At 32.8% G+C, this 9581-nt stretch overlaps 1 protein-coding gene across 3 annotated transcripts in view; it reads left to right on the top strand.

Moving 5' to 3' along the window:
- Positions 1 to 9581, top strand: part of LOC111699935 (speckle-type POZ protein B) — a 30935-nt gene that overhangs the window by 8180 nt on the left and 13174 nt on the right. The gene's annotated exons all lie outside the window — the stretch shown is intronic.

The raw sequence follows: 9581 nt of genomic DNA, 5'->3' as shown, positions 1-9581 counted from the left end.
GAAAGTTAAAAAAACAAAAAAAAAAATTAGAAATAATGACATTTACAATTAACGATTAGATACTACAGTTTAATTTTATATTCGAAATTTATTTTGATTCACAACATACTGAAAAGACATCAATTAGTGTCTATAGAGAGGGACCGTCCCTTTGCGCTCGAATTCTGAACGGAAAATCGGCTTTTTCTCCGGCCACAGTTGTCTTTGAAACGTAAGACTATTACTAATCAACAGCGAATAGGCTGTTTAGTTTACCCTGAAATTACCCAGATAATTGTACGGTCCCTTTTAAAGATTTTCAAAAATATTAATTACGGAAGTGATTTTGGGCCACCTCCTCATTGGTTAAAGGTAAGAAAACATTTATAAGATGAAAGGATTCTTCATTTATTGGAAAATAGCTAAAGAATTCATTATCACAACATGTTTTAAAAATATATCGTTCAATTTATAAAACCTATCAAAATATATAGTTTTCTTAAAAACCCAGTTTTCTAGGGAAATTTTGGAGAAAAATATTTTCAATTTATAAAACATAGCAAAACATAAAAATGAGAAACAATAGATATAATTTTTTTAAATGGATTGAATTTCATTAAGTTTTTATGCGTTTTGAGTCTTTTTTCAATACATCTATTTATCGGACGTACAATACGATCGAAAAAAGCAAGTTTTGGCCTACAAGTGTAGTAAATACCCTACTCCACAAACTGCTCCGGACCCGTATCTATCCAGGCACAATTCAGTTTCACTTAGCTATCAATGTCTGAACAATCTTAAGCTATCAATTTCTCGACTAGGACACGATATCGTAAACTATCAATTCCTCAACTAGGACACAATCTTGTAAACTATCAATGCCTCAACTAGGACATGATCTTGAGCTATCAATGCCTAAACTAGGACACAATCTCGTAAACTATCTATGGCTCAACTAGAACACAATATTGAGCTTTTAATGCCTCAACTAGGACATGATCTCGTAAACTATCAATGCCTTAACTAGGACACAATCTTGAGCTATCAATGCCTCAGCTATAGGACATGATCTCGTAAACTAGAAATGCCTCAACTAAGACACGATCTTGAGCTATCAATTCCTCAACTAGGACACAATCTTGTAAACTATCAATGCCTCAATTAGGACACGATCTTGAGCCATCAATTCCTCAACTAGGACACGATCTTGAGCCATCAATTCCTCAACTAGGACACGATCTTGTAAACTATCAATGCCTCAACAAGGACATGATCTTGAGCTATCAATGCCTCAACTAGGACACAAACTCGTAAACTATCAATGGCTCAACTAGAACACGATATTGAGCTTTTAATGCCTCAACTAGGACATGATCTCGTAAACTATCAATGCCTCAACTAGGACACAATCTTGAGCTATCAATTCCCCAACTAGGACACTATCTTTAATAAACGTTTCGATTTTTTTTAATTTTTGGCTTCAAAAACATCTTTTTGACTTATTAGCATTCATAAGCCGAAATAATGGGGTATTGCGATTCCTTTTAAATAAGTAAATACTCTCTTGAACAGTAGGTAAATTGGAAAAGAAATGTAGAAAAGGAATTGCGTCTTTGCCATAAACTCTGATTTTATAATCCCTACATCTTTGCAACCTAATGTCGTAGACCTTACATATTTCTAATTATGAATTCTGTTCATCAAATAATTCAAGTTTAAAGTATCAACGGTTTACGTCATCAGGTTGCAAACTGCAAAGATTTAGTGATTAGAAAGTTATTTTTTTCTTGGCAAAGACTTAATTTCATTATAAAGGGATTAATGTTTCTGTTTAATATTATTTTGCAGGGTCCGGACCACAGTTTGGGTTGGTTATCATAACAAAAACAAATAACATTTTAAATCAAAATCGAAAATTCCAATAATTATATTGATTTTTAATTCATTTTGATAACCAACACATCAGTAAACTACTACTTTGAGAGGTAAGCACAAACCTTTCATAATTATTTTTAAAGAAAACTTTCAGAGAAAAATTATTTTTTCTTTAGGCACAACCCTAACCCATGGGATCCCAGGTTTCAGGTCAAGACGGGATATCATCTTCATTCTCCAGGTTTTATTATAAAGGGGGGAAAGGAACTTAAAGTTTAAATCATGATATAACTGAGTTACTCGCGAATTAATTGATCATAATCACATTTACTCACTGACCATCAGTTTAGTGACGTTTAATTTATTGCAAGCGTTGTCATCACTTTTAAAATATAATTTTCTATCTCTTAGCTTTTTGTTACTTTGATTTTATAGTATTTAGACCTTAAAGGGAGTGTTCCTGAAAAATTAAAGGGGGTATAAGATTACGTCAAAAAATATTCGATGGATGATTGCTACTAATCTGCTACAATTGTAGCAAAAAGCGTGTTAACATTATTCTGTAAACTTGCAGTACGTTGTATGTAGAGTTTCCAACAGTCAATTCTCTTGCGCAACAGTTGCGTGATTTTGTACGAAATGACTTTTTTTGCACGAAATTCCGCATCATTTTCGTATCAGTACGAAAACAGTTTTGCACGAAATTTAAGTCAGATTATTTCATGATATTGCGCATGAATACAGGTCATTTTTGCATGTAATTTTTCAATTCTCTAAGAAATAGAAAATTATATTTTAAAGTGAGGACAATGCTTGCAATAAATCATGCATAAATTCCTTGAAAGTATCATTACCCTACAACAATTTAAACCCAAAGTTGTCAACAAATTCAAGAAAACACGAAGACGATTACTACTGTGTAGCGAAGTTGACCGCGGAAGATTCACAATACTATAATACTATATCCGCTCCAAATGTGTCTCCTCATGTTCCCCCCCCCCCCTTACCGCCTCTACTTGTGGGGAACAGCGTCAGTTAGCTTTAGAACGTCGAGATGTGAACACCTCCGATCCTAGGAACTACTAACTCCTTCATACTGCTGCAGATGCCTACTCTAGCAACGAATGCTGCTAATGTCTAAGCCTCCACCATACCCTCTGGTAAGACGAGTTTCTAAAACTTTGCCATCAAAACTTTTTAAATTTTTATTTGTGAAAAGTGTTTTATTGATGTTTGCAATCAATACTTTTAACAAGTTTGCTTTAGCTAAAAAGTGTTTTATCATGCTTTATATTTGTTTTATAAAACAAATTTGGTTGTACAGCTTAATATTTTTGAAAGTTTTAATTTACTTTCATTTAATTAGAAACCCTCCCAATCAGGATTTGGTTGAAAACTTTTAGTCCAATTCATTAACCTTAAACCTAACTTGAAATAATCTTTAGGTTGAAAACTTTTAGTCCGATTCATTAACCTTAAATCTAACTTGAAATAATCTTTAGGTTAAAACTTTTAGTCCGATTCATTAGCCTTAAACCTAACTTGAAAAAATCTTTAAGTTAAAAACTTTTAGTCCAATTCATTAACCTTAAACCTAACTTGAAATAATATTTAGGTTGAAAACTTTTAGTCCGATTCATTAACCTTAAACCTAACTTGAAATTATCTGTACGTTGAAAACTTTTAGTCCGATACATTAGCTTTAAACCTAACTTGAAATAATCGTTGATGCAAAATAAAAAAGGACAGAATATCAGAATAATATCAATAAACTGTGCAAGGATCAAATCTATGTTTACCAACACTCAAAAGGCATCAGTTACATTTGTTTAAATTATGCGGGATGTTGAAATTATGATAGAAGTATAGAACCAATCTATACATAGAAATTGTACCAATACTTACAATCATGAACTGATTTATATAAAAATAGTTCAAATCCCATAAATTCGAATAGACACTTCATCAAAATCAGAATTGTATCAATGCATATAAGAATAGAACATAAGACAAAACTGACATGAGCTTTAAAATATAAAGAAACATAATATTTATAATAATCAACATAAACAAGAACGCATTGAAAAGAAGATTAGTACCAACCAATATTTTTTCATTAATCCTTTCTCCCAATCTCCTTGTTCTACAGGTTGGATTAGTCCGCTCCAGCTCCTGTTATATAACTCCTTGGTACTCCTCTACTCCTGTATACCTACCTCCTCCTACTCATACATCCTTAACCTCCCCTGCTCCTCCTTCTCATTCTCCTACTCATCCATCCTCATCCTTCCTTACTTCTCTTCCTCATCCTACTCATTCTTTAGGTTTCATTCCATCATCTCAAAGGAATAAATAATATGTTTGATCTTATCTTATTGTTTCTGCAGACACCTTTACAAACATTCCTTAGAAACAAAATGATTTCTTTATTTAGCACCTCTTTTGCTTACCTCTTTATATAATCTCTAACGTTTCCTAACATTCTTTGGAGAAAAACAGAACTTTTTCTAATAAACCTCTTTATGATCTCCAACCTTTTTTAACTTTCTTCAGATATAACCAAAACTCTCTCTCATGCACCTCTTTGAATTCCCGTACCTTCCCTACCCTTCTGAAGAAATAAAAAAAACTCTTCCTACTGCACCTCTTTGAATTCCCGTACCTTCCCTAACATTCTGAAGAAATAAACAAAACTCTTCCTAATATGCACCTCTTCTTCATATTTTACATTTCCTTTACTATCCTTGGAAATCGAATAAATCTTTTCACATTCACATCTTTGTATTCCCGTATACCTTACCTTACAATCCCAAGAAATAAACAGAACTCTATCTAATGCACCACTTTCTATTATCTTACCTTTCCTTTACTATCCTTGGAAATCCAATAAATCTTGGTCATGCCCATATTTGTATTTCCGGACCTTACCTTACAATCCCAAAATATAAACAAAACTCTTCAAACTTGGTTCTTCCTTACCATCCTCTCTCTCATGCTGTCAATATTCTTGATAAATTTTTTAAAAAGATTTTCTTTAAAGGGACCGTTCACTTATTTGGGTAATTTCAGGGTAAACTAAACAGCCTATTCGCTATTGATTGGTAATAGTCTTACTTTTCAAAGACAACCGTGGCCGGAGAAAAAGCCGATTTTTCGTTCAGAATTTGAGCGGAAAGGGACGGTCCCTCTCTATAGACACTATTTGATGTTTTTTTCAGTAACAGCAGCCCAATAACATTTAAATTTATTATATTTGAATGTCATTATGTGTTCGTTATTATGTACTAAAATATGAAAACTTTTGATATTTGAGTTAGCAAGAAATCTTACATTTTTCGCATTAAAACATGTAAAATGTGTATACAAAGACAATGTCTCTACGACAATCAATTAATCATTACTCGTATTTAGGTTCGTAGATTTTGTAAATTTTTTCCCGCATGTGCACAACTTTTCATTTGTCATGCCGCGTTCAATTCAGCTTTTTACACAGGCAATACACAATTTGAATGCGATAAAATAGTGTTATTTTAGAAATAGAAAGTTAAAAAACAACAAAAATTTTAAAAATAATGACATTTACAATTAACGATTAGATACTACAGTTTAATTTTATATTCGAAATTTTATTACTATCATCATCATCATTCTTATAACTATTATTATTATTGTTATAAGGTCATATTGAGGGTAGGCATGAGGTAGCAGGTTACGCCTACAATAACAGAGGTTTGTAAAATTAATTAAAATAACTGAAAAGAACTGTAGAAATGTAGAAATGATTTCAAGTGACCCTAAATGTATATGGAATGTCTGATGCATAACGGTACCCCTTAAAAACATTTTTAACATCTTTGTTTTATTAAGAGATATCCATGTTTTGTTAATAAAAACTTATTATATTCAATTGTGGTTCTCTATATATCTTAAGAACAATTGTGGATTTTATAAAGCAGAGAAACTGTAGAACCCAAGGTTGTCAGAATTTGATCAGAATTGGATAGTTATGTGATCAGGATTTTATCGTTATATTTTTGATCAGGATTTTGTCAGGATATTATCAAGATTTAATCATGATTTGATCAGGATTTGATCAGGATTTGATCTGGATTTAGTAATTATTTGGTATCTAGGATTTGTTCCCGGATACAAAACTAGTTCGGGTGAAGCTTACGGATATGATTTGATCGGACATTTTGGGTAGGTTTACTTTTCTAAATATTGACTATATATAAAGGTTTACTTTTCTAAATATTGACTATCTATATAAATAAAAAGGTAAAACGAAACAATAATTAATTGATTACAATTTGTGTAATGAGAAACTTAACACTCGCCTTGCAACTTGCAACCTGATGTTGTAGACCTTTGATATTTCCATATATGAATTTAAATGGCTCACTATGTCAAAGGTTTACACCACCATGGCTATGGGAATCAGAAAATTATAGTTTCAGACGAGAAATATTGTTCTAAAGATTTTTGATCAGAAATAAGTTTATTAAACTATAAATTATTTTATTTCCAGGCATCACACAGGCCCGTTTGGTCCTTTCGGATTCTATGCGAACTTTTATGATGATTAAAAGTGAAATGAACATGTAATACAGTAAAACCTAAAAATTATAATATTACGAAGTCATAAGCTTGCTTCAGTTCTTAAAAAATGTGTAAACTTTTTTCATCAAAAGTATTGAATTGAAGGAAGCAATCACTTTTAAGTAGGACCATGACATTGTGGAAATTTAATCTATAATTCATTTATTTTGGCAAAAATGTTTATTTAAAGTATGAAATATATATTTTTTATTTATAACCATATTTTAGTCGACATTTTCAAGTTTTGAAAAAACGTCTTAAAGGAAGTGTTCGGGAGAAATGACAGGGGGTATAGGCTTACGTCGAAAAATTATAGATAGTGTTCGTTACAAATCTTACTTCCATCTGTTGCGTCTATAACGAGAAAATTGTTAAAAACGACTCATACTGCAGAACGTAGCGTCCACAAAAATTCAGAAAGTTGCAATATTTGACTTGGATCGTAAAAAAATCAATTTAATTCCAAACAAATCACTCAGATATTAAAACCTAGAATCATCTGTACATTTTCGACGCATTTCCTATAAAGTTGATATTTCATAAAAAAAATTACTAATTTCATATACAATTCTTTAAAGACCCCCCTTAAAAATCCCTTTTAAAAAAATACTAATTTCATATACAATTTTCTTTAAAGACCCCCCTTTAAAATCCCTTTTAAAAAAACATATTGATACCTTTTTTAACTATTCGATCATATACACACTTCCATATTACAAGTGTGAAAAAATTATTTATGTAATCATACAATCATACAATCCCTCTTAACACCATGCGGTGTAAGCTTGAAAAATAGAGATGGAAGCGTTTCTAAATAAAAAATCTATATTTTCATAGGATCGAAACATATTGTTTTATAAATTATGATAACAATTATATTTACACTGAAGGTAGTATTGATTAAAGCTTTTTTTATTAAACTTTTAAAGTTGAGGGCAAAAGTGAGATTTTAAAGTATATGATGTAATTATACTTAAACGGAATACGTGCGTAATTTCAAGTGACCCTCCATTTATAGAGTGGCATGTTTGATGTCCATTTATATAGAGTGGCATGCCTGATATACCTTTGAAACCTTCATTTCTCCATTGTTTCTGAAGCAAATAGTTCGCGAGTCACTTTTGTAGAGGAACCACAAATGAAAATAATCAGTTTTCAAAATGAGAAACATGGATATTTAATGCAATCAGACAAAGCTTTGAAGGGTATTGATGTTGTGAATCAGAATATATTTTATTTCTTTTCTTAATCTTTTAATTTGGGTGAGTGCAATGCAATGCAATGCAATGTAATTTAGAATGTAGATTGCCTGAGGAAGGGAAATGCAAGCAGATGTAATATTAAAAGAGCCCCCCCTCCCGTAGGGGGAGCCTGGGGGCTCGGCCCCCTCCTAGTACGCCACTGATGATAAATGGAAATGGAACTCTTTAAAACTGTTTATTTTTACAATTACGGATATTTTGGTATAATAGTACAAGGTTACCCAAAAAGGATGAGAACATCACAATTTTAAAGTTGAAGGGAATCATGAATATGAGGAAACAGACATTATACAGTGATAACTAGAAAACTATGGAATGGGTAGACGACACGATACCCTGCAAACATTCAGTCTCCGACAAACCGATGGCGAAAGTCCAGCAATCGGTAAAAATGTTTCCTGGGTAAACAATACTAAAGTCCATTTGATGTTGTTCTTAAATAGCTTTACTAGCAGTCTAGCCTATATATATCAAATCCCTAATCCAGTGAAATGGGCTTATTTACACTACATAATTGCTTTGTTTCATGTGCATTGGCTGCTTTATAAATTCATAACTGCATTCTTAAGTCGACTTCCTATTCCAGAGTTTTCTGGTTATATAAATAATTCGTCTCTGAAGTCTCGCCTAGGGAGTAACCCTGTATGAAACCCTATAGAAAATGCCAAGACGTCATTTTATAAATTCTTTCGATGTCTCCAGAGGTCTGGGTTAATATGTATATTTTTTCAAACCCAACGAGGAAAAAATCGTTACCGTCATAGGACAACGTAACCATTGTTATATACAAACAAACATGCTCAATGCTCATTCGTTATAAATATAAATTGATTTTTAAAGGAAAATTAAAGTATTTTCCAATAACTGTTTAACTGCACAAAACACAAAGATTACTTGAATATCCCCCCCCCCCCACATTTTCCAGGGGAGGGGGGTATGCAAACTTCAAGGCCCTTAAGGCAGCATATCTGATTCTATGATATATTTCTCGAAGGAGCGTATTGCAGGGGGCCAGGGCTGAACCTGCAGTTGACATTCACAAATTTCCCCTGAAATTCATTGTTTTGTTGCACTAAGTGGAGGAAGGGGGGGGCTTACAGAAACCAAAGCCCTCCCCTCCTGTTCACGCCCCTGGAAAAATATGCGCCTCCACTGAAGGGTACTTTCCACTAAAACAATATTTCTTCGGTCAATACTGCAAATCACTGCAATAAAAACTGAAAGCCTAATTGAGGGTGAGGGGGTAACACATATTCCCGTTACCCCCCCAAATTTATCGTAAGCGGCCCTGGCGGCCCATGATTATCAGGCCCTGATATTCCATTTGTTTTTTTCAATTATCATCGTTTCATTGTTAACCCTGTATAAAAGTTTGTTTAAATGTCGTCTTTTCTATACTCTTTCTCTTGTGTACAGGAAATCCACCAATCACATTTGATTACAACACACGAACCTATCCACTCAGATTTCTGACGAATGGTGTAATATTATGAATCATTCTCGTCGTTTTCTGCTTGGTTCTGGTATTATTTCACAACAATTTGTGGAGAAAATGTTAGATTTTAAGATTGTGTTTCATTTAAGCCACGTTTTCGAGAGCAGTGATGTCAATTTACAAATTTATATTTCATGTTTATAAAGTGAATTATCATTTTCTCTGTTTTCGTTGAAAACCTTCTATACCTGGAAGGAATGATGAGACTTTTTTTCTGTCAGTTTATTGCATTATTTTGTAAAGGTGTTACCGTTTAAATTACAGGTAATTTCCTAGTATACGATTTTTGGACCCCCCCCCGGGCCCCCCCTCCTATCAATTTTGTACATGGATCTTATATGTTAGACATGGATATAATTGACCATGTGGCC

This window comes from Eurytemora carolleeae, unplaced genomic scaffold (genome assembly GCF_000591075.1).
Source record: "Eurytemora carolleeae unplaced genomic scaffold, Eaff_2.0 scaffold384, whole genome shotgun sequence".
In the NCBI taxonomy this organism is placed as follows: domain Eukaryota; kingdom Metazoa; phylum Arthropoda; class Copepoda; order Calanoida; family Temoridae; genus Eurytemora; species Eurytemora carolleeae.
Note: the sequence above shows the minus strand (reverse complement) of the source record. Positions and strands in the feature narration are given on the sequence as shown.